Source organism: Sparus aurata, chromosome 6 (genome assembly GCF_900880675.1).
Source record: "Sparus aurata chromosome 6, fSpaAur1.1, whole genome shotgun sequence".
In the NCBI taxonomy this organism is placed as follows: Eukaryota; Metazoa; Chordata; class Actinopteri; order Spariformes; family Sparidae; genus Sparus; species Sparus aurata.
This window is the reverse complement of record NC_044192.1, coordinates 14,773,364-14,798,762: the sequence shown is the minus strand read 5'-3', so window position 1 is coordinate 14,798,762 and position 25,399 is coordinate 14,773,364. Positions and strand designations below refer to the sequence as shown.

At 41.0% G+C, this 25,399-nt stretch overlaps 1 protein-coding gene across 18 annotated transcripts in view; it reads left to right on the top strand.

Annotated features, from left to right (window-relative positions):
• The first annotated feature begins 1,227 nt into the window (after positions 1–1,227).
• Positions 1,228–25,399, top strand: part of r3hdm2 (R3H domain containing 2) — a 59,149-nt gene continuing 34,977 nt past the window's right edge. For 15 of the 18 annotated variants that reach the window (XM_030419778.1, XM_030419773.1, XM_030419776.1 and 12 more), the window contains exons 1-3: positions 1,228–1,525; positions 1,894–1,950; positions 25,248–25,327. The gene's annotated coding sequence lies outside the window, so the exon portion shown is untranslated. The other 3 variants (XM_030419768.1, XM_030419769.1, XM_030419771.1) reach the window with 3 other exon arrangements.

Below are 25,399 nucleotides of genomic sequence, written 5' to 3'. Positions count from 1 at the left end.
AATGTTCCATGCTACTACCTTAGAAATACTATATATTGCATGGGAAATAACAATCTTGTAACATACTAAAAATTAATAAATATTTGGTATTTCAGGACTGAAAAATGAAACCCAGTGCAAGTTGGAAATTATATTAATATATAGAATCTTTGTGGCAGTTTTTGACATGGAACATTTTTTGTGCTAAATGTGGGCTAAGTCCATTATTTATTTTTTATTTTTTTTCAGTCACATGAGGGTTAAGGTCAGTTTGTTTATTCACTCATGAAAATGAAGAGAGTTTGTTTGTTTAGGCATACAAGAAATCCCCAAAAGTGCACCATTAACAGATCGTAGCACCAATAAACCTTTACTGTTATCAGTGGTGTAATGTATGTAGATAATGTATATGCGTATATTTCTGTTTGCCTTGAATGTTTGACTTTGCTCACCCTATACTTGAACACGTTAAATATCACAACAGCATATGTTTACATTTACAGTATCTGCACTAACTGTCTTTATCCTGTTCTTTAAGCATAGGCCCATTATGTGCCTGCATAATCTGTCAACATATCTACCACAGTATTATATCCTCTATTCTATTACAGGACTCACAATTAGTTGAGGATATTGTGATATTTCAGTGTTTCACTTGCTTTCACCTATTTCTTGACTTATGCTCAATTGTATGTTTTCTACACCAGAGTAAAACTACACAACTACATTTAACAGCTCATAGTGCCAATAAACCTTCATTGTATCTGACCATAAAAGCAAGGCAAGTTTTTTGGATAACACAATCCAGGCACAAGGCAACTCAGAGTGCTTTACGGGGGCATTTAAAGACATAATAAATTGCATTTAAAATACATTTAAAAAACAAGTAGGAAGACATCACGAAACACAAACATTAAAACAAGTTAAGAAATAGGAAAGAGAGCTTAAATAGAAAAGGTTTTAAAAGAGACTAGACTAAAGAATAGAAGTCACAGTGCAGTTCAAAGCCTTGAAACTGCTCCAGTGAAAGGCAGTGGCAAACAGAAATGTCTGGATTTAAAAGAGGTGAGAGTTGACTAAATACAAAAATGACTAAACACAACAAGCTGGCACCAAAATGGCACCTCGATGACATAAATCCTAATGATATACATACAGTTTTTTCCTCTTGTGATCAGCAGCCTGAGGTTTGAAGTCTACAGTACCCTGAACGTCTCCCTGCGATTGTGAAGTACGCCGCTGACGTAAACTGTCGGTGAGGGGGGGAAAAAAAGTGACGCTGACACACACACACACACACACACACGCCGGAGCCGTGAAGGGGGAATAGCGTTTTGTTTCTTTTTTCTTTAATTTGTATCATTTTATTCTTTGGCGTTTTGTTGTCATTTAGCTGTGTTCCTGTGACTGGAGTCGACTGCCTCGCTCCGCGGCGCTTGCTATCTCTCGTCAGCGTCCATGCCGCTCTCCCCTCACGCGGCGCTATTTTGACAGTCGGGGTCGCAGTGAACCAACTCAAGCTAGCAGCACCATTATATTAGCACTGGTAAGTCATTCGGGAAAGCTAGCTACCAGTACCAGGTATCGCCTCCTATTTTTCAGACCTGACAGCGCTGGGAAAGATTTACAACAAGGTTCGCCTCACAGTAAACACAGGCTACTTTGTTGGATAAGCGGTTATTATATTATCGCTGGGTTTTGTTAACGCTGGGGTGCTAGCGTACACTGAAAAGAAAAGGCTAGCTAGCGGGCTAACATTAGCTAGGTGGCTAGGTGCTGTAGGTGGCTAATTATACTTGCCGGAGGAAGCCAGCTAAAGCCGTGAGCTAGCTATTGTTAGCGTGTGGGCAAGCTAATATTTTCAGTCAACTGCTCTGCCACGGCTATGACCATACTGCCATCTGTTCTCCACAGACACACAACTTGAAGGATTCCGCACACACGGACCCTAGACGCACGGCCAGCAAAACGGTGAGCTGAACCTTTTCAGATGACTTGAGATAACTTGTGATCGGTGATCCATGATCTTTACTCTGATAATGTAAGGCAGCGTTAAGCACAATCTTTAAATTCCGCGTTCTCTGTGCATGACACGAGATAACCATGGTAACATTTTTACCCTTCTAATCTTAGTTGAGAGACATCACTGGAGCTCGGTGAATGAAAGTGTGATTGAATGAGCGATTGATATTTGATTGTCATTGAATGAAGTGATTGGAAATTTGATTGTAGCTGATAATTGAAATCACACTTAAAGCTCACCTTTGCTGGTGACATCCAGGTGTTATGTACACTATTACACCCTGGTGTGTATATATATGTGTTTGTGTTTCCACAGGTGGTCATAAACAACAACAAACAACATGCATATGTACTACCAATTTAGCCAACTCTTTCAAACCAATATTTTGTAGAAGTGACTGAATATTTGTGGTCAAGTCAACAGTTCAGTGGAAGTGAGCTGTTTTAGAAATTACGCTGAAAACAATTGCTGTGCACAACACTGTTCGGCTGTGTTTACTCCATTGTGGCATTGGAAGTTTGCTTTAATAGCTTTCCTAAGCTTTCCTCCAGAATAAGGTATATATCTATTGGCCAAGATCTTCACTCGGTATGGCATAATTCTTGAATTAACTGATTGAGATGAAATGGAAACAAGCCTGTCACTCATTTCGTGTTCCAGTAAAGAGACAGTTGAGGAGGCCTCAAGTGTGAAGTAGGATTCGGTGAGAAATACTTGACAAATGGTCATCGGTCTCTCTGTGTCTTGGCTTTGGCTCTGCATTTTGACACTCGAGCTGAAAATAGATAACAAGACGGTTGTGTCAAACTAGGTGGGATCACAGCACAGACTGTCAGAGCTGTGATTCAAACATCTGCTCTGGGAAAATGGCATGTGTGTCTGAAAGCATAAATATTCACATCAGTTGGCATTGGACAGTCATGTGATGCTGAGAATTGGCGAGCGGTAGGTGGGGGTTGCCAAGTTATGTCACATTTGATGTCGAGATTGGCTTGTAAATATGATGATTTGACTTTCTCTTTATAAACTCCTCTGAGGGAGCTTATGGATGGGTTGAGCAGGTAACCCTCCAGAGCAATTTATGTATATCCAGTTTAAAGCATGGTTATACTCAGTGATTCTTTAGATGTGACCCCATTACAGCTCTTTTAATATGCATTTGTACAATGTGCACGTATTGGTTTTTAAATATGATTGAGTCCATTTGCAGGTGTAATGGCAGAATCATTGCGGAAAGACTTATCCATAGTAAGATCCGATAGAAATGAGTAATTGATTCAACAGTCTGCTGTTGCTAAGGTCAGCAATGAAAAAGAGGGAGTATGCTGCCTCCCCATCAACATGTTTCCCCTTTTATTCCTTGCAACTCGCAGAGCTTTTTGTTGCATTTTGAGTCATATTCCTCAGTGTCAAAAAATTGTGAGGCTGATTTATTGCAGTTACAGTACTTACAAATGGTCATTTTTGGTGGTAGAATTAAGTGTAAGAATTGATAAAGAGATTTTGTAAGGGTGCCTATTAAATATTTTTTTTGTTGTGGCAGGGTGTGTGAGTATAAAGAATCCTTTATTCATACACCAGTGGAACATGTGATGTTTTGTGTTTGAGGTGCTTGCTTTTCGAGTATTCACTTCCTGCGATCAAATATTTATACATGCCGAGGTGGTCGACGTAAAAGAGCTTTTTAATACTGTATTTTATGGGCTGATTTAATTGAAATGGTATGCTGGTATCCTAAAAGACATTATCTGTTTTTATTTGTACGCCAGGTATCCATATCTTCTTCTGTCTCTGAATCTGTGTTTGCAGCAGCATAAGCATAAGAGTGGCTTTTTCTAGAGAGATTTGAAGAGCTATTTATAGATCTCTGCCAGAGCACCAAGCGTGGTGCTGTTGCTGCTGCTCCTATCTCTCTCGTCTCTTAACCACTCCTGCTTCTGTTTCTCTGTGTATCTCCATCTTTATTTTTTCCCTCTTCTTTGCCCCTCTGTTCTTTGTTTTCGGAGCCCCCTTTCTCTTGATGTCTTTTCTCTTGCTGTTTCCCAATCCTCTGTTTTCATATCTTTCCTTCATTGCAAGCTTTGATATAAATTATTGATCAGAGCAGAAGGGAGGCGACTGGTTGCATGGCCGTAAGTCTGGCCTCGGATTGGGTATAGTTGCCTGACTGACTTCACTGTAATTGCTTCAGAGCTGGAGGGTTTTCGCATGATAGTTCAAAGGGAAAGAAAACAAAAAATCATAAGATCACAGGATCCAAGCAGGAGTTGAAAAGGTGTTTGTTTTATTATTTTCGTGCAGAATTACACTGCAAAGATCTGGTCTGAAATGGGCCTTATTCAACTTCATACAAGTTCATAAGAAACTGGCTATATCCAAGCACATTTGTACATTTGTTTGCAGTGCAAGTAATAATCATTTTCCTTACAGCTTTGTCTCAGTTGTATGCTGCCTGTATAAACTGCAGCAGCGTGTTAGGTGATTGTGTTCATGAACAGTTTATCTGTGGTATCTTTGGCTACTGATCCTTGCTAAGCTCCTCCCCTTTTTCCCTGCTGCTCTCGAAGTTTGCTATCTGCTCGTACTGTCCTGTGAAAGAGGCTACCTGGCTGTCTGAATGCAGATGAAGCTGTTTGACTTGGTTTGAGGCATTAGGTGGCATTAGTGCATGCCATCCTCTTTATCCCAGTCATGTGGTCAACCAGAGACAAACTTTCTTTCCAGCCTAGGATTGCAGAGTCATCTCAACTTGGCTCCATACATATAGAAGGTCAGTTGTGTGCTTAAAAGCAGAATAAATATAGACCCTTGATAAGCGACCGGACCAATTTGTAGACGTGAACAGCTCCGTCCCAAAGTTGAAGGAGAACATTACCTTGCTTATCATCAAAATTCAAATCTAGGATTTGCTTCATATGATTTAAGTGGCAGACTAACACTCCGCAAAAAGGTGCACTTTACAAGGTTTTAGGCCTTATTTCTGCCTCAAATTGTAGTGCTTTAGGGCAGTGCAGCGTTACGTGGTACATCACTGATATCATGGTTCATGTCACGAATGTGCTGGAACGGTTGTAATAGAAGAGGAAACATCAATAGTCCCATTGTGAAAGAAGTTTCTGTAAAATGGTTGATAAATTCTTTTCAGTGTCACCATCCCTGCAAAATGACTCGTTTCACTCTTATAATTTGAGCCATTAGGTTGAATAACATTTGGAAAGTCTAGAAGAGCCACGCGATTAACTTATTTTATCCCCATTCAAGTAAGCCGGGCACTATGCCGGAAGTTCGCCAGCTCGGTCAACGATCCAGGTAATTTCATATCCGGGAAGACAAGCTTTTTTCGCTTCAAAACACCACTGAGCAGCTTTCGTAAGAATGAGTGGGGCTTTGTTTCTAATGCTGTGTAATAAGGTAATAAAATGTCCTTGAATAAGCCGCATCCCAAATTCCTTCCTTACTAACCAGCAACACCGGATGTTGATAACGTGTCATCACTTCATGCACCGGAATTTAGTGTGATAAAAACCTGTGTCTACTGCAGAGTCAATTGACCCGGGTGTAAACGGAGAGTTTAAACATTTTCATTGCACATGAAAGCCTGATTGTGGCAGGTTTGAATGGGATTTTGACCGGTGAAAAAGGGGTATTAGAAAAGGGCCCTTCAGTGAGTGATTCCTGAGATTGAATCACTAAGATTAAGTTTAGACCATCTTACCCTCAACAACAGTTATGCTCATTTTATCATATTTTAAGGTGTGACTAAAAGGTTCACAGTAGAAGTAGTTTACTGTAAAACAAAACCAGTAAAATGTGTCACTTAACTGGGTGAAGTCTTGTGCCTTGTAGATGCTTCACTAAACTGCAGCAAGCACCTGTTGAGTGTACCACTCAGTTTAATCAGCACCCCGTAACTATAACGCTCCTCCCTGATATATTTAAACCTGACCTGCTAGCCAAAAATGTGTATATTTTTAATATAGGTTTATTGCAATGTACTGGGGAGTTTGCAGTTGCTAGTGTCACGTACAGTAGCTGTCTGTAGCTACTTCACAGTAAGAGCCTTATGCTGGTTGGCAGGTGTAAGCTTAAGTCTACACCCAAATACAAATAACATCCCCAGCTGTTTCATGCAAGGCACCCCTAGTGGTGACCGCTACCAGATATCAGAGGATATGCTATCACCTGACAGAAAACAAGTTACTGTATAGTGGCCTTTCTGTGGTAAAATGATTGATCTTTGTCAGTGCTGGAAAATAGGACAGCGTTGTGTCCACCTGTGATGAGGAGCACTTAGAAAATAACAGGCCTAACTGTTCAGATGCCAGCTCATTGCTCTGCTGATTTGTCTTGGAATTAACACATGTACACCAGTTAATCCCAGAGTCCTCTACATCAAGGTTTTATTGGTCTTCCTACCATGGAATGTTGATACGGTTTATAAGTTATCCTGGTTATAGTAACAGCCAAAATATGAAATACTCAAATATTGAATTATCAAATACCATAATTGTCACTAATATTTACGTGTATTTAAAGCTGGAACACCGCCTACCTTGGCCACACATTGCTCTGTTAAAATTTTGCCCTCAAGTGCTCAATACAGCCATGTTATGTGCTGTCAACACAGCCATCTGAGACAGACATCCTTGGACTTACTCAGAGTTCCCTGCTGACGTTTCTTTTGATGCTGAACTTTTGACTGCCTCTTTTCCACTGCGTCGTTCAGCTGCTGTTTGCAGTGAGGGGGCTGCAGGGAGAAGATGCAAATATGTCGTCTTGTGGGATTAAGGTTTTTCCTAGCTAATGAGGTGGTTTCATTATTTCCCCCCACTATCTTTCCTTCAAACCCTCCTTTTTTTCATGATTTATTTTTGACCACTGCAGCAGTGCTTGGTTTCACCAGCAGCTGTCAGTACTTTAAGCCTATTCAGTTTGTCCAGACACAGGCTACAGATAAAGACTTCATGTATTCCCATGAAATGGAGAGTGATGAATGGTGACCAGAGTGTGCCTGTACTGTGTCTCCTGCCTCTCTCCGGATGTAGGCTTATGTCCATTCCTGCAAGAAAAGTACCAAACCTCGAAATGTAGTTGTGACGGAATAAATCTAAACTGTAAACTCTCATATAAGCATCCTGCTTTTGTATCAAGTGATATATAGGCCGATCCAAGCAGTCCCTTAAACAGCTGGGCTTCTAGTGAGCCCTGGGTTGGTTGTCATTGCAATTATATTGTTACACAGAGGAAGAGAGCAAACAAGATATGTAAGAGAGAGAGAGGGAGAGAGAATCCACACGAAAGGGAGGGTTGGAGGAAAGGGAGCGGTGCAAACTGTGCGCATGATAGCATAAGAGCAGTATAGAGGGAGCCAGCCAGCAAGCAAGGCTTTCTGTTTCTCTGTTGTGCTTGTGCTTCATTCAGAAAAGGAGAGGGGGCAGTCGAAAACGCGTTTTCTGTCCATTGTCATGAAACCCATTAACAAAACAGAGCTGTTGGTACCTACGGGTAGGAAGGGAACAGAGCAAGCGTGAAGAAGAAGAAAAGTAGAATGAGATCAAGAGAGTGACAGAGGTAAACAGCCCTGAAACTCCGTTATTTACATGCTGCAGGAAATGGAAGTCATTCATCTGTACTACTTAGCGAGATAAAACTAATGTCAGCGTTGTTGTGGTCCAGAGCTGCTTCTGCTTCTCCTGCGATAATGTGCTTTTATCTGTGAGACACCTGATCCGACTTGGCTGGAGATCCACAGAGCTGAACTCTAAATACAGTAAGCATGTGCTGTGTGTGTATGTGTCTGTGTGTCTTTGTCAGTGGGTGTAAGTCATTCAGTGGTGAGATGTAGCTCGTTCGTGTGCCTTTTACAACTCTTGAGATTTGGGTTAACGTGCAGCCATTGCCACGGTTATAATTATCTTGGCACTTTTTATTGTTGCTCTGCAAAGTCCTGTGGCAATTAATTTAATTATGCCTTAGTGAAACTTCAAAAATCATTTGGTGGGGCGTGCTAGAAGATAGTTCACATACTATGCATACCGTTTCCTCTTATATAATTGTAACTTGTGCTCAAGCTCGATATAGAACGATTATTTGTTTGACTTGGATGGATTCTACACATCACTGGCTGATAGAAGCATCGAATTTATGGTGACTGTAATGGTGTATGTGTGCCTAGTGGTCAGTTTATATTTGTGTATACTTGCACAGATACACACAATGCGTGTTTAGTGAGGCAAATGCTGAGGTAATAAGGAATTCCCTTCCACTGTGTCCCTGTGTGGGAGGAGGGAGAGAGGAGGGTGGAGGTGGCCCAGTGGGGGTGGTGTGTCACTGAGAAGTAGGCGTCACTCTGCAACACTGTCATAGCAGGGAGGGAGGGGTGCAGGGAAAAAAGACCAACCTATAGGCTTACATAAGGCTGCATGTGGGAAGTCCTGTGTCCAGAAACCCTTAAGTTTATCCTCGGTGATCCTCTTGGCTTGAAGACGACCATTTGTAGGTTATGATTGACTGTTTGTGAATGCATCGGACATTGGAAATGTACTTTCTTAATCTTTAAAAAATAATTTACATTCACACTTGTGTATGTGAGTGTTTTCCCCCTTTTGTTTAAGGAAAAAATGTGCAGTCGAATAGAGAAAGAATAGAAACGCGGTGCAAGAGAGGCTGCACAAGCGTGAGAGAGAAAGCACAACAGCAGAGCCCTCTTGAATAAAAAATCTGTCGCTATAAATAGCAAGTCGTCCTCATGGCCTCAGCACTGTTTCAGGTTGAGGAGACCTGGCTTTTCCCTCTCTTTTTCTGTTCTGATGGTTAGAGCCTCGCAAAATCACACTCGCAGTCCTCCTCATCGCCTCTTCCTTTTATTCTTTTTTTGTTCTCTCGGCCCAGATCTGTCTTGTGCTGGATATGGGTTGTTTATGTAATGATGGCCTGTTTGTGTATGCCTGTGCATGTTTTTAAGCATTATAAGAAATCAAGATTTATCTGGATCCTAAGCCATGCACCCTAATTCAACTAGCTTGATGTTGGCTCAAAAAATGTCAATGATCCCATGATTCAACCCTTGTGTCAATTACAAATGCAAAAGACGGACAACAACCACAGCAACCCCCAAATTAGATAGAATCCGCCCATTTGGTGTCAGGTTTCTAGGGCTAATGCTGTTTTCTTCCTTATATCTGCCAGTCTAAATGTTGGCCTCTTTCTTGAACAAGAAAATTCACGGATGGTTGAAGTGGCTAAAGCTAGCTTCTTAGCCATGACTCGCATTATGAAATGGTGTTTTGGTGCATCCTTGTCTGTGATGTGACTATTACTTTTGTTTTGTTTTTGTTTGGGATTTTGAAGTTCTGCTCCCCAGGTAGTTGGTGCTCCTGTAGCCTTGCTCCTGCATACTAATTGCCAATGCGTGGGAAAAAGACAGCGTATGAAAGAGAGGAAGCACGAGAGGGAGAGTAAAGGAGGAAAATAATCAATAGCAACCCCTGGAGTAACCACTGCTGTAATTGCCTTTTAAGTCAGAGGGTTCACACTTTCTTATCTGGGGCTTTCCTTTTTTGAAATGACCTCACCCCAAGTTCACAAACATTAGAAGAAATTCATTAAACCATTCATACTCACATCAGTGAGTTCCCAGCCCCTTGTCTCTTCTAATAGCTTCTTCTCTATACATTTCTCTTTATTCGAACTTTCTGCTTCCTCATCCTCTACTCACAGGTTTGTATGGTGTTCATCCTTTTTTGTATGTGTGTGTTTAGCGACATGAGTTTCTGACCAAACACTCTGACAGTAATTTCTTATTTTAATGAAAAATTATCACCTACAGCAGCTTTACATGCGCTTTTTAAACAAAAAAATGTAGAAAAAACGACTTCCTTAGAGTCTGCTTAGGGGTCAGCGTGTTAAAGGATAGATGACGGTGTGGTGCAAAATAGGCCAGCCAAACTTGAATCAGCCTAATACTCAGCTGAAACTGGCAAAGAGACACACCCACTTGTTTAAGTTTCTAGTCAGATGAACAGAGGGAGCAACAGAGACAAAGGAGAAGGTGTCAGGGAGAGGCCTCTAAAGCCAATAGATCTCTTTTCCCCAAACGGAAATCAGTAAGTAAATGAGTTGAAAGTGGACATTGCTGTTTCGGTTGTCATTAATAGGTTGTGGTGATGTATGAAGCGACTGAGACACGGAGAGGCAAGAAAAACATGAAAAAGGTGGGGAGAGATAATTGCTATCCTTAGGCAGGTAGAGGTATTGGGAGTGGTTGGCTTTTACAGGTAAACAGATGGCATAGCTCAGCGAGACATTGACCTGCCACCGCTGTCAGGTCAGCTACGTGATCTAGCGACTGGCTGCCGTGTGCAGTTTCTCTAATTAACACTACCTCCTTATCTGTGCTGGTGCTGCATTGTTGCCAGTGCTGTACACAGTTGCACTTGAAATGGGTGACTAGAGAGCAATGCACATCATGAATGTAACAATGGCAACAGATTTCAAACCCAACGACTCAAGTATTTACCATGCATAATGCACAGTGTGTTGTTGAAAGCTTTTTCATGTGCTGAAGTGAAATAATCATAGTAAAGGAGAGATTCCTTTTATTAGATGATGACTTACTTATTAATTTTGTTCCAAACATTGTCAAGTAGAAGGTTGACGATCAGATAAGGATCTACAAACACTGTACACTGTATTGAAAAACAGAAAAATGTTAGACCTACTTCATTGAGTTTGCACATCTGTCAGATAGTCTGCATTTTATGCGTGTCAATTTGGTTTTACAGCTTCTACAGCCAACTGTAGGCTTGTCATCATCCCCATATTTTTCTATTTTAGCACAGTGTCGTCATGGTTGGAACATCGCAGCCATCCAGGGCTTGGTGTAGTGGTAATGCAAAAAGAACAGAGGCCATGTTTTATCCTTCTGTATTGACTTACTGTTATGGCTACTGCTCTTTGTGTTTTTAAAGCTGTTTGTGTAGATGGCTACAAGACAGCTCATCTCATGTGTAATAGAGAGATCTTGTCTAGGGTGTGTTTAGTTTGCAGACCCTGACCCTTGTGGCCCTATGGGATTTGAGGGGACTATATTTATCTGGCTAGGTGTCTGGGGAATGACGGAAGGATAAGAGACACTGAAGAGCAGTTGAAGGGGGATGCTGAGTGTTGTTTAGCTGGATAGATGTATGAATGACTGGCCTGTTGCCTTCATGCTAGTTTCTGGAGTGCACAAGCCACATTGTAAGAGACCACACTTCTTGTTGGCCCAGCAGGGACAGCCTGGCAGTTTGACTGGCCGAATGCCTGACTTCCGGGTCAGGCTGGCTGGCTGGTTGGCAGCACTCAACTCGCCATCACTGTTTCAGCATGGCAGCCCAGTCAGCCAGCTGTCGTTAAGTGTTGCAATGGCAAATGGAGGTGTTTGTGCAGATCATAGAGGACATTGGTCACCATCTGGACACATCCAGCTGTTGGCCAGTGCATTATTTAACATTTACTCAGGTTGTAGCTAAGAGCATCTTTTTCATCATGTAGACAGAAGTTCCACTCTGTCTCTTAGGGGATGTTGAGAACCAAAAAAGGACAGTGTTAGAAAATAGAGGGTATGGGGTATGTTGTGCATACAATCCAGTTAGTCAAGTTTGAATCCTAATTAGACACCAGAACACTGCACAGCATTCTATAATACTGTGATGGGCCAGTGGTCTTGCAACACATTGCCTACAGCAGTTGTATTGAGCTACGTTAGGAAGGGAGTAGGTACTTGATATAATCACGTGTTTGGTGTTTTAATTGCTGAAGTGAACATTTTTAAAGCAGTTTGTATTTGACAGGCAATCATCTTCTCATACACTAAACATCTGTGCATCAATTTTGGTTTCAAATTGATTGTCATACTTTGTCAAGAAATGTAAAACCTAATTCTGTTCAAAGGTAGTGATTTCTATATAAAATGTTTTGCACAGGGATCTATAATGCCATCTTTAATACAAATTGGAGCTACTTAATTTAGAATGTTCACTAGCTTGGAGTAAGTATTGAACACATTTTAATATCAGATATTTTATCCTCTTGCTTAAAGGGGATGGCAAAGATATCATGGGTTATGTTTTCTTACCCTTGTTTTGATGGGAGAGATTTTCATCTAAGTGTTGAAAAACTCAATACTGTATGCAGGGACACCCTTGGTTGGGGGTAATTGAGTCCAGTGATCCAACCCTCTGAAGATGTAGTCTCCATCAGTCTGTTGCTCAAGTGCTGTTGTCATGTAATTTCTTTTCCCCCCTTCTTTTTTTTTTTAAGTTGCTTCCAGTGGGTCATCCATCACACTTGACTATGCCACAGCATGTGCATCAATCATTGCAATTGATTGTGCCTGTATTGATCTACTGTCTACAGTATTGAGGAGTGGGCAATTCACAACATTTTCCTAGTGTAGCTTATCATTTTGTTAACAGAGTTTAGATTATAAATTTTAGAATTGATCTACTTTGATTATTCCAGGGATTATAATATACTTTCCTCATGGTCTATTTGTTTTTTGCAGACATTGTCAGTGTTTGTTATGTTCACTTAGCTATTAAAAATAATTACCTTTTGTCCCACTGCCTCTGTTTTTAATGACTTATGGAAAGCAGTGAAAATGAAAGGCAAAACGTAGAAATGCACACAGGCCTCCACTTTTTTAAAAGTTTGTTATTGGAAGCTCCAGATTACAGGCCATGAAGTTCCTGTTGAGAAAAGGACCTAATTGTCCCACTCTTTAAGGAAATCCCTGGTTTGCTTGAGTAAAATACAGTAATTAAGATAATAACTTTGTAATTAGAACGTAAAAAATATACCTGATGACCTCTTCCGTCCAACTCTTCCATGATTGGAAGAGCTGGGAGGAAGTTGCTTTAGTGAGCCAGGTAACTTTGGCGCAACATGGATATGATGTCAGAATCAAATTGTGTTGACATGCATGTGAAGTAATCATCCTAGCCTTATGATAAATCTACCTAAAACTAGACTTATCAGTTGGATGCGTCCAAAACAATTCAAGGAAATGTTTCTTAGTGCTTTTTCTCAGATCAAAGATACTTGTGACCACTCAGACAAATTGCAAAGAAAAATTCAGTCCTGACCTGAGGGCTACAAGACTGTGGAAGAGGGATTAAGACACAAGCAACTATAGATAGGCGCAGGGTGTGGGAGCGGATGATTTTGCCTAGAACATGAAGCGGCTTGGAACATTGGATTTCTTTTTTCGCTCAAAGATACTGATCCATCCCACAAGCACCTGCATTCAAATAGGCAGCAAAGTAAAATTTTGTTCAGGTTAATTTCTGAGAAATTGACCACTGTTTAGTGGAGAGGAACTCCAGTTGCTTCTCTTGTCTTTCTCCAGACAGTTTTCATTTGTTTATGAAATCATACAACTAAGGAATGCAGATTTTATTTTATTTTTTCTGTTCGTGTTGAAACTGCTTTAACTGACTTTATAATCATTCGTGATGGCTTTACTTTTTTCTTTCTGTTGTCTTGTGCAACAGGAAGACAAGACTCAACATTATTTGCAATGAAGCGTACAGGAGCGGGATTTCTCTTAGTCTGAGTAGAAAGCAAACAGGAGATTGGGAGTGTAGTGATTACGAAATGCTTTGAGGGGGAGTGAAAAAGCTGCTTCTCTGTTTGGCTAAGAAACATAATGGATCAGAAAGTAATAGATATTGGGTGAAAGAGAGGCAGCCATAAACGGACAGTAACAGTTGGTAGAAAACAGTAGGAGTTGTTGTCTGTACCATACCTAGAGGACAAGTCATTGGCCTTACAAATGTCTGACCTGGAGTTTGATGCCTAAAGGGCTGGTAAAATATTCATCTTATACAAGAGGCAGAGCCTGTCCGCGAAGGACCAGCTGCTAAACAGAGAGATAGTTAGACACTGAGCGAGAGACATCCACAGTGCAGAGGAGCAATAAAGTTGTGTGCTTGATTTATGCTCCAACAGTCATTGGTGGTCCCTCCCTCAGGGCTGGAGTCCCTGCCTGCCTACCTGGCTGGGTAAGGCATTCCAGGAAGGTTCTCTGACAGAGCTGGCTACTTATGTTAGGCAAGGGCTTTCCCTAGTAATTTATCAACCTTTGTGTCCTTATCCTGTTTATCTCTATTATGGCTGAAACCAAGTGGAAGATAAAACCTACGTTGTGTTTACGTTCTAAGGTAGGTTGCTTCTTGAGGTTTGGTGAAGAAGACTGAACTTGAGCAAAGATAATGGGAGTAAATTCATAATTTGTTTTCATTATTTATTGTTATGAATACACTGTTTTTAAAAGCTACAAGTAGTCACACAGTGAGGAACAACAACCATGTAAAGAAATCAAATATTTTGCTGCATCAGGACCTGTATATAACCTGTTTAATTTGGAATCATTTGAATGTGTGTTACTAGTCTATTTGTTAGTGTGTTGTTTTTTTTTATTAGTTATGATGTTGTTCGTACACGTGGTATTTTACCTTTCATTCGTGGCTCCAAAAATGGCATGTGGCATTTGATGTGCTGAATCAACCGGCTCTAAGTGGTTCTGTGCCAATCAAGTTTTGGAAACATGAAAATACACAGCAGGTACAAAAGATTTGCTCTTGCTTGACAATAGATCAGATGCAAGCAATCAAGGTTTCATTTTTTTTTATTGTTTTCTTCTTGTAGTCATGAGGTATCACTGTCCTCACGGGTGTTTGCACGTAGAAAACATGCATTCATTGACACGGTTCCCGTGGAGTCTTAAAAAGTCTTAAATTTGACAATCTCAATTTTAGGGCTTAAAAAGTCTTAAATACGTTCATATTTTGCATATAGGTCTTAAATTACATTTAGTCGGGTCTTAAATATGTACGTTCATTAACCGCTTCCGTCATGGCCTTTTTTTTTTTTTTTTTAAATTTTAATGGAGGAAATGTGTTGGTGAGATTCACAGTCATCTCCGTGTGTTCTTCTGTCTGAAGTATCCAGGAACATAAGTGGTATTTTGCCAACAGCGCGGTCGGAATTTATCGCCGCACACTTCGCCAGTTCCGGAACGACTTCGACAGCAGAATCTGCCAGAGGACCCTCAATTTGGGCACACTCGGCGTGAAAGCGCTGAAAAAACACCAGTTAGCTTCTAAAAGTCTCCAGCGAAGTCACGTAATCACACACTTCTGTACGCTTTTGTCACCAGTTCCCGGTCCAATTTCATCCAGTTCTGCTCGACCCGAACTCTGCACTGCCTCTGCCACCTAACAGTCAAGCGACATTCAAACCATCTTTGGCCCAACTCTGACGTTGAAAGCGGAGGTGCTTTCGATTTGAACACTGTGTGTGTGTGTGTGTGTGTGTGTGTGTGTGTGTGTGTGTGTGTGTGTGTGTGTGTGTGTGTGTGCGCACACACACCAGAGTTATTATAGTTAACTCAAATTAAATTCCTTGATAAAAACTATACTTAATCTACTTAGATCACTTGTTAAACTAATTGAAACTAAACTAAAATGAAAAAACAAACTGAAAAACTAAATTAAAATAAAAACTAATGAAAATGGTAAAACTATAATAACCCTGACACACACTCATTCACTCCATTCTTCATTGTTTGAGCTGCTCTGTGAATGGTAATAAATGTGGTTATTTGTTTAAAGCAATTCTGGGACCGCATTTTTCCTTACTTTCTCGTACTTCGTGTAGGTCTTAAATTTAGTTCAAAATGGTCTTAATAAGGTCTTAAAAAGTCTTAAATTTGACTTGTTCAAACCTGCAGGAACCCTGATTAAAATGCAATGTTGATCGTGGCAAACACAAACAATTCAGTGAAATACCACTAGCAGGCTATTAAATTAATACAAATTTATTTCATTTATCAGTCCTAATTTTAATGTTTACTTGAGTAAACACTGAGCCTTTAAGAGAATGTATTACTGCTTCTGAGTGACTTCACCTCTCAGTATGCATGCTTGTGTAATGTCTTCATTGGTTATGCAGCACTCCATTATTATTATTATGTATTGTGTATTAGTATACATCTCCAGTAAAGCTTTAGGGTTATCCTCAAATGTTAAGACTGGTATCCTGTGGTTTACCGCCTCATATCTGCAAGGTTTAGCCCTTAAAGCTTGTTAAGTTGAGTAAAGCTGGGTTGGTACTTGGGAGTAATACCCATTGAACCATGCTCACTTTACCTTGCACCTATTTATTTCACTGAGGGAAAGGTAGGTTCTATCTGTTGAGGCCTACTTCCTGATTCTGGAGGTCTGTTCGTGTGTCTATGAGCTCAATCTGTTGAGTTCAAGGTTCAGCTCCACCAGACCTGATATTTAGTCACTGCTCTCATCAGGACGAAGTAGAACAGGACTGTCTGCAGTCAGACAGTGTGTGAGGGGAGTCATCGCCAATCGGCACATTTAAATAAGTGTGTGTGAATGACTCACATTCTGATCACTGTGCAAGCCCCATTAAGTCTGTGTGCATGTGTGTACATCTGCAAGCCTTGTTGCATGTGTGTATGTTTGTTGTGTCTGTGCAGTTGAGCTGTCCTATTCATGCTATAAGTAACCGATAAGGCGGCTGGTATTTCGTGTGTGTGTGTGTGTGTGTGTGTGTGTCTGTGTGCGTCTGTGTGCTGTTTTATTTGTGTTTACCCAGTGATAAATACATCGGGCCTTGTAATTGGGGAAAGGAGGGGGGTCGTGAGAGAGAAAGGGAGAGAAAAATATGGGGGTGTTGAGGGATAGGGCTGCTTTTCTCTTGGTGACAGAGCCTGTTGCCATGGAGCTGGTCCTCCCATTGGTGGGAGTCTGGTCCAATCGCTTAACAGCACAGATTGTTTCATCATTGAGAAGTTTTCCTCTCTTCCTGTCTCACTAGCCACCCCTTGCTCCTCCATCTTTTTTTCCCCTCCTCCGATGCCCGCCCCCCCCCCAATTCTCACAGTGAAAGAAGCTGATAAATTACATAAGGTTTATAATGAGTGCAGGAGCTGCCACCCAATTTCATTTTGACACAGTTATTCATGTTACATCAGCAGCTCAAGTTGAGCAGGCAGAATCTTTCACAAATCTCTGCACTGCACTTGAGAAGACAGACCCCACAATCTCACATTCTATCATTCATGTATTTATTGGACAGCTAAGAAATGCTATCAGTTTAAATCATGTTTCTTACTAGCCAGATAGTTAAAGACTGGCAAAGTTTTAAGTTAAATGATCCGTCCAATACCTACGCTCCAGTAGTGAAGACATTTGACTGATGCCTTCTCAGTTTGTTGTCAGTTAAATTCTGCACAAAGCTTTGGAAGTAGCATGCAGAGCATTTTCATCTGTATAGAGAGTTCCTTTTGGAATGAACCCACCATCCCAAAGCAGTATCTGCACACAGCTAATGGGGGATCTTGGGTCCTATCTAGTGAATGGACTGGAAGTAGCAATTGCAGAAACAGATACGCTACTGAGAAAGATATGGATTTAAGAAAGGGGAGAGGAGCTTGATTGCTCCATGATGCCTTCATAAAGTTCTCCCACAAGCACTGGGATTCATATCTAGCCAAAGAGGTCAAAGGCTGGTGAGGGTGTAGGATCCTAGTTAACTGAACCCCTTAGCAAACCTATCAGAGCTTAGTGTGATATGGATTGCCAATCAGTTCTGTCTGCCCAGGGAACCCTTCACGCTTGGTTTGGATATTGTTGAATACTCGAGAGACCCTAGTGTGAGATTTCCAAGGTTTGCAGGGGTGGCAGTGTCCTACATCTGCTTCCCATTCAGGTCAGTCAACTGTAAAGAAGAGAGTTTCAACCAATATAAGACTCCACATGGAGATGAGCAGAAGGCACTCATTGAGCTGAACACAAGGTGGACAATCATGTACTTTAACTGAGATGTCGGTGAAAGATGGAAGACTTGGGATGTACAGGCATATAAGAGCTCACAAAGTAGTTACAAAAGTTTTGTCTTTGTTGCAACAACAGTATTTTATTCATGTATGATGTGAAGCCCTTTGTTTTACAAAACATTGAATGATCTTTTTTATTTAAACTGCAATGTCGCATTTCATCAAAATCAGTAATATTCATTACATTTTGAATATTTTGTTACTGAAATTGTATTCATCCACAGCAGTTAGTCTTTCTACGATAAAATGTTTTTAAATATCAAAACTGAAAACATAATAAAACAGGATCTGTAAAAAAGGGAAATAGATTGCAACCCAAAATCCCAAATAAAGTTTTGAATCAGAGTATAATTAATATGGGGTAATTATTCGTAGATTCATGTTGTATACTTCTCCTGAAACCGAACAAGACCACATTAGTAAAGACATTTTATTTTTGTGGTATGTAAATTGTTTTGGGTACCTTACTTTAATCGTGTTAAGGTGTATTATTATCAACCATGGTTTAAATTAAATAGAAATGTGAATATTAGGACCCTTTGCTATTAAAACTATAATGCAAATATCCATTTCACTAGGTGATACTGTAGATTGTTCTGTGGTGGTGTAATTAACATGGTCCCTAAGGGCATCTGCTTGACAAGACACTGATGAGAAATGCCTTCGAGGCCCAGTGTGCTGCTAGTATTGGACATTCCAGTGGTCATTGATGTGACCAAAATAGACCTGAATTAAGGAGCAGGGATTTCCTCCTAGATTCAACATTGCAAAAGGTGTTGGTTTTTATTGCCTTGTTAACCTCATGTTATTTATTTTATATGGGGATGTTTCAAGTGGTTGTGTGAATTTCACTGTAGTGCATTGCTGCTACAACTGCAAACCATTTCTTGACTTGATCTTCTTTCTCACAACAAAATTAGTACAAACCCAGTGTTCATTTCCTTGTCTGCAACTAAACCGTCAGGGTTTTCTTGATTGTGACTCATTTTTTCTCTTCAGTTGTTCCTCTAAAACGTTTTTCTTTTGCTGTGGTTGTTCACACGTTAGATATGTTTCTGCCTCCACGCGGTTTATCACGTGGTGTATTGCAGTCTTGTCATTTGTTGGTGCAACTTGAATACTTGACAGATATGAAAGGTTTAATTGTATTACCCCACTGATATTCTTTTGTTCATTCATGCAGTTGTTATGAAAGAACATTGAGAGACATGGACTACATGGAGAGACTGTTGGTCAGATCTTAATTGTTGTTTTTTTATTTTTAAAACTTGTTTTGCTCCAGTTGCTCTGTGAGGGGAAAGTAGTTTATATACAGTGATCTTACATTAGTAGTTCAGTCTCCCACTGCCTTAAAAATGTCTCTTTTACATGTTTCCTTGTTAATTAAACTGATTTTGTTCTACATTTGTCACAATTATTAGTCAACAAAAACTCCTGCTGTAGTTGAGATTGCACTATTATATCCTGCACCAACATGCTGTTTTCAAAAGAAATGCTTCATATTTAAGATGCCAATTTAAAAAAACATCCCTTGATTGGAGCATCATGGTCAACTATAAAGGAGGGAGGCATCTTGGGAAAAAAAAGTTGTATTCTCAGAGAAAAGGATATTGGAAGAATTTATAGTGAGTTATGTCGAATTATTTGGATTAAATCATATTATCATCTGCATTAACTAATTAGATTATTTCATAATTCTTATTTACTTCTTTTGTTTTGGCCCACGTGGGCCTAATTCTCTCCCTCACCCACATTCCTGCACTCTCGCCTTCATCAATAATTCATATAGGATCAGGATCCCCTCTCTCTCCACTGCCATTCGTTTATTATGCAGAAAGGAGACTGTCATTCACTTGGCCAGCATCTTTCTTTCTATCACCCACTTTCTTGTTGTGTTTTATCCTTCAGTCTCATTTTTCCCTTCATACCTCGGCATGTTCCACCACACGCAGCAGCGAACTATACATAGGTTGTAACTAGTGAGAGCAACGGAGAGAGGGAGACTTGGAGAGAGCTGCAGAAAGGTAGGTAGGTAACTAAGGAGGGAGGGAGGGAGGGAGGGGAGGGAAGGAGGGAGAGAATGAGTCATAGCTCGTCCCACAGGACTGAGTGGGCTGGCTGAGTGGAGGAGGATGGCGTCAGCAGCAGGCCTGACAATTTAAGAAGACACATTAAAAGAGGAAGAAAAGGGGAGAGAAAGAGCTAAGACTTAAAAGTGGGTGGACGGAGAGAGAGATATTGATGGGAGGGGTTGATGTCGAGGGGGCGGAAGGCAGGAAGGGGTATCCTCAGCACTGAGAGAAAAACGAGAGAGGGGGTGGCAGGGAGAAGGACACGGAGAGACGTAAATGGAAAAAGAGAAGCCCTGTCTTCCGCTGCATTTGTCCATTCATGCCCCCCTCATCTGTTTTGTGTCATGTTTGTTAGGATGATTTTTCTTCATGTCTTCATTGGTTTGGGATTTCTAAGTTTCTCAGCTCTGTTTTTCTTAGCCCATACAGTCACCTCAATTGCTTTTACATAACTCATGGCAGAAAATATGAACAGTGTTCTGGAGTGTCTATGAATGGTTTGGCCGGTGACGCATGCATCCATATTTTTACTGTGTGAAGCGCAGGCTGTTTTAGTGCAAATGTGCCTGGACTGTTCCTCTTCAATCCCTAATGCTCTGCCAGCCCCCTCGGCCCCTCCCTTTGTGAGATTGTGCAACTGACGCAAAGGGGAATCCTCTCTGACATAGACAAACACTGGCGCGCACACAGTGCGAGCACTGCTGATATATAATATGTGCAGGCACTGAGCTTGCACAAACTCTGCCATTACTACACACACACATCAGCCTCTGCTCTGAAGACATAACCTTGCTGCCTTTTGTGAAATGGGTTCTCTCTGACGTCAAATGGGCTAGGTGCGCGGCTGAATACCGAGGAGCTGAATTGGGTCGAGCTGCCTGTGTATGTCTCTCCCACTGCTGTCTGTGGGTTTGTACGTGCTTGCTCACTCCTGTTTGCAGCGTTTTGCGCTTCCATTCACCTTCATCTTATCATTCATCCTCTGCAGAGAAAATGGAGAGGCATGTGTGCTACGCAGTGTTTCTTCCCAATGATATTTAGAATAATGCAATGAATGAATGACTGATAATGGAGGCAGTTCTCTGTCATTACCCACATAAAATTGTAGGAATTGACATAATTTTCTGTTCACTTGCATTCAGGCTGTCATTAATGAGAAATGAATACAGTAGGTCAGAACTTACTGTCGATTCATCTGTCTACAGTATTTGTACTGTCTCTGTACTTAAATTTCTCTTATTTACCATATATGCTGCTTGCAAAATAATGAGTTTTAACTTACACTGTACATGTAGGCCTACATGTTCAAATTGTTATCTTACTGACTATATTTAGCATACATACAAGACAGATACTTGTAGTGTAATAGAGGGGATGTTTTATAGTTTTAACTATACACTTAATTGACCCAGTGCATTAAACTCAATGAGAATGTAATAATTATAAATCATCCCAACATGTATGTCAACACATAATGATAGGCCAGTGTGGGCCAACTGATATATTGGTTGTGCTGTTGTCACTACAAAAGTTAAAAAGCTCATAGGTATTTACTTTTTGGGACAAATTTGGGACCTACATGTGTTTGTCATTTTCATATAACAAATTGGTTAAAACTAGTAAGTGATTGATAATAGTTGTCACTTACTTTTCTTTGGATCCGGCTTTTGGCTCGACATGACTAATGTTTGTCAATTCACCTGATAGTTATCTAATAAATCAAACAGTTGAAAGACTTGATACAGACAAGCTTTCCATTTTAAATAGCTACCATGCAGTAGAATTTCTCTCAATTCTTTGGCCTGCCCCGATGCAAACTATTGCTGAGACCCTGACCCTGCTTGACCCAGAGCAGCTAAATTTGACAGTGAGCTCATACCTGCTTGAAATATGTAGTCTAGCCACACTGCTGTCTGAAGTGGTGATATACATTCTATGAACCTTAACAGAAACGTGAACACATACACACACATATGCACAGTGTTGACCAGACAGATAGCTCTCTCTGTCTCTTTCACTCACTGACACACACACACACACACACACACACACACACACACACAGGCAGTCTTTAGTTTGGTAACCTGACACAGTGGGCAGGGCAGTGTTTGACCTGGGTGTCTCTGCTGGTTACATGTCATCAAGGAGGGCCCTTGTAAGAACCTACAAGGGCAGTAATGTGTGTGAAGTGGGTCAGGGTGCCCTACACTGCATCATGACCGATGAAGATGATGGGATTTTTTTGTGGGTGGTGTTAATCTCCCTACATTTATATAGCATTGAATTAATACAGTGCTATTGTGAGATTAGTTCATACAAAGCTTAGAAAAATATACAGGTTGTCTTTTGTAAGAAATGGTAATGATCAAGCAATTCTCAAAATAGTGAATGGGTTATGCCTAATGAAATCATCCCTGTCATGTTGTATCACAACACCCCGTTGATGTGGTTTTATGAGGCCAGCATTATGTGGATAACTATGACGTTGCTGGCCCAGAGTCCTGTGTGAATCAGCTGCCTTGCTGCATGGCTGCAGCCACATGTGATGACGCAAACAGTTGGCAGAAGGGTGCCAACATCAGGCCGACCGACACACTGACTGAACTGGGACACGGCAGGCAGAGATTGTGCTGCTGCAGCTGGTATTGTAGATGTTGAGTCTGCAGTGTGCAGCCTGTATTATGACACACTGGTTCTTATGCCCAGATAACACTTTATGCACCACTACATAAGAATAAGGATGTTCTTTATCAGTACTAGTTACAGTGGCAGAAATGGTAATGGGGCTGCAAAACACATAACTATGGTGACCTGTACATGCTACTGCGTTTCCTCATCTACTCAGTTATGGTTGATGCATACACTGTCACTGCTTCACAACACAACATTGCCATCTTTTTTATTTCAAGTGTCATACATGAGGTCTCCTGGAGTAAACACTTGTATGAATTAGTTTGAACTGACCATTTATGAGGTGATTTAGAGTACATGGACGAGGGATCAACCTTTTTCAACATCACCATTCTTTTCAGGGCAAATACTGAAAAAAATGGTATCAACCTAAATATTATTAGTTTTTAATGTTATATTGCTGTTTGCATGATAATGGTAGTTGATAAAAAAAACGATACTACTAATTAGTCCAGTTGCCTTTGAAGATGTTTTAATACTTATCTTTGAGGCGTCATCAGTTCAGCAACGCATATTTGACTTTCTACCTCTTGATAACCAATCAGCCAAAGAACTGGGATCCCCCATTCTTGCTTTTATCACAGTCTATGATTGCCTGATCTTGGTAGATATTGGAACGCCAGCAGTAGCACATCCTGGTCTCTTTTTCTTTTCATCCTGTCTTAATTTCTCTGCTTCTGTCTTTCCCTCTCAGTCTGTGCGCGCTGCAATCCACATATTTATTTTTAATATCACTCATCTCCCTGCCCTTTTCACTTGTACTCGCTCAACACAAATGGCAGCAGTTGAGAATGACGTTACTATCTCCTTGGCAACCCTGTGGGCTGGTTTGAGTGTGTGTGTGTGTGTGTGTCGAGGAAAGCGCGGGCGGGCGGGGGGTGGGGGGGAGTGTTGAGGCGAGAGCTGGGAGAAATGGGTGGCGGAGGAAAGAAAGGTAAAGCTGGTTTATTCATCGGCACCCTGGCTCCGATTCACAATTTGTCCTGCAGCCCCTCCCTGCTATTACGCTAGGATAGTTCAGTCAGCCATGAGACTGACACTCGAGATGAATGATTATCTTTGCTTTCTAATCCAAAACCATTCATTCTTTTTGCCTGAGAATGCACTGTGTGTGTAAGCGAGCAAAGGGAGGAGATTATTTCGAAGAGACTGTGGCAGGCAGTTGTATCTACCCACAGTAGATAGTGTGGCTTTTTTCTATGCTGCTGTGTGGCAGGCTTGTGTAAGCAGTGCGGGGTTGGGGCATGTGGGTGTCTTGGTCAGTGATGTGGTGTAATGCTGCTGATGCTGATGACGCCTTTGCTGTTGCATTGCTTGGGTTTTCCCCTCACTGGGAATCCCTGCCTCGTTTGTTCACTCATCTCATCTATCCTGCAGCACAGCACAGCACAGTACAGCACAGAGGTACAAACAGGGACATGCATGAATTGCACTCATCAATGCTGCATACATACAATCTGGCCGTCACACTTCTGATGCCTGAATTTATCCTTGTTTGCGCACATGTATGCATATGGGATTTAATGCATACTTTTCATCTTTCTTTCAACAAGCACTTTTAACATATGCTGCTGTTGACCCTGTGGTTCCAGAAGATATAGGCTTGTAGGTCAGATGGATTGCTATTCATTTGTGTTGTCTGTCTCTGTATGGGTGTATTGCCTAAGACATCAGAGTTACTACTTCAAAGCCAGGATTCACCCCAAAGCTGTTTGTGATTCTGTCATGTTTTTCCATGCTGTGAAAATGGGTTTAGTGATGTAATTTACAGTATGTAAACAAGGCCAACATAGAAGAATATGTTTATCACAAATGTTGTTTTATAACTATTTTTGTTGCCTTATTCTAAACGGGTTTTGTGATTGGTGGAAGTTTAATAAAGATGAGGTTGCAGCTGTGAGATACTTAAATGGGTTTTAAATGGGAAACGTGGATGTGTGTTTATGTTGTATGTTCGACCAAAGCTGGTCAGACAGATGATGACTATTATCTATTTCAGTCCTTCATTGTATTCTTAATTCTATGCTGAAATGGCAGTGTGAGAGTTGCACTTCATTGGCTTATTTCAGTGATTCTTTGTGCAAGCAAATAAAGCAGGAAAACACCTCAAATCTGAGGGGAAACATCACAGGACAGTTCATAATGACTCATTGTACTTTGCTAGATAATTGCAACTGTAATTGGCACCGGACCTCCAGCTGCAAGGGCAGTAACATTCACTGTACTTCACAGGTTGCCAAATGAACTGCCTATCTCTGACATATTGCTGCTAGTTCGATTTTTGGTCCTTGACAGAAAAAGCACATTTCCCATTCATAAAGATGATGGCCACACTGTGAAAAACAAGTATATCAAACTGTGACAAAGTCAAATAAAGAACAATATGGCAGGTTTGAGAAGATTAACTAAACTCGAGGTTTTCATTTATAAGCCTTGTGTGGCAGTGTGCTCTTGGCTCTCTGCTGCTTTGTCCCCCTCCCTGCTTCAATCGGCAGCAGCAGCAGCAGCAGCAGCAGCGATGAGTCACTGAGTGTGTGAAACAATGACGTCATCCGTGTCTTCCTCTTCTGCTCTTGGTGTACAGGGCTCCTGACTGGAGGACAGACCATGCTGCTGCACTGAGCCGGAGGGAGAGAAAAGAGAGAGGCCCCAGTGACCGCTGAGGTAGTGTGCCCCTCCCCTCTTTCTGGCTTGATAGCTTTTACTTCTTCAGTTCACCTGAACGTTGTAAATAAA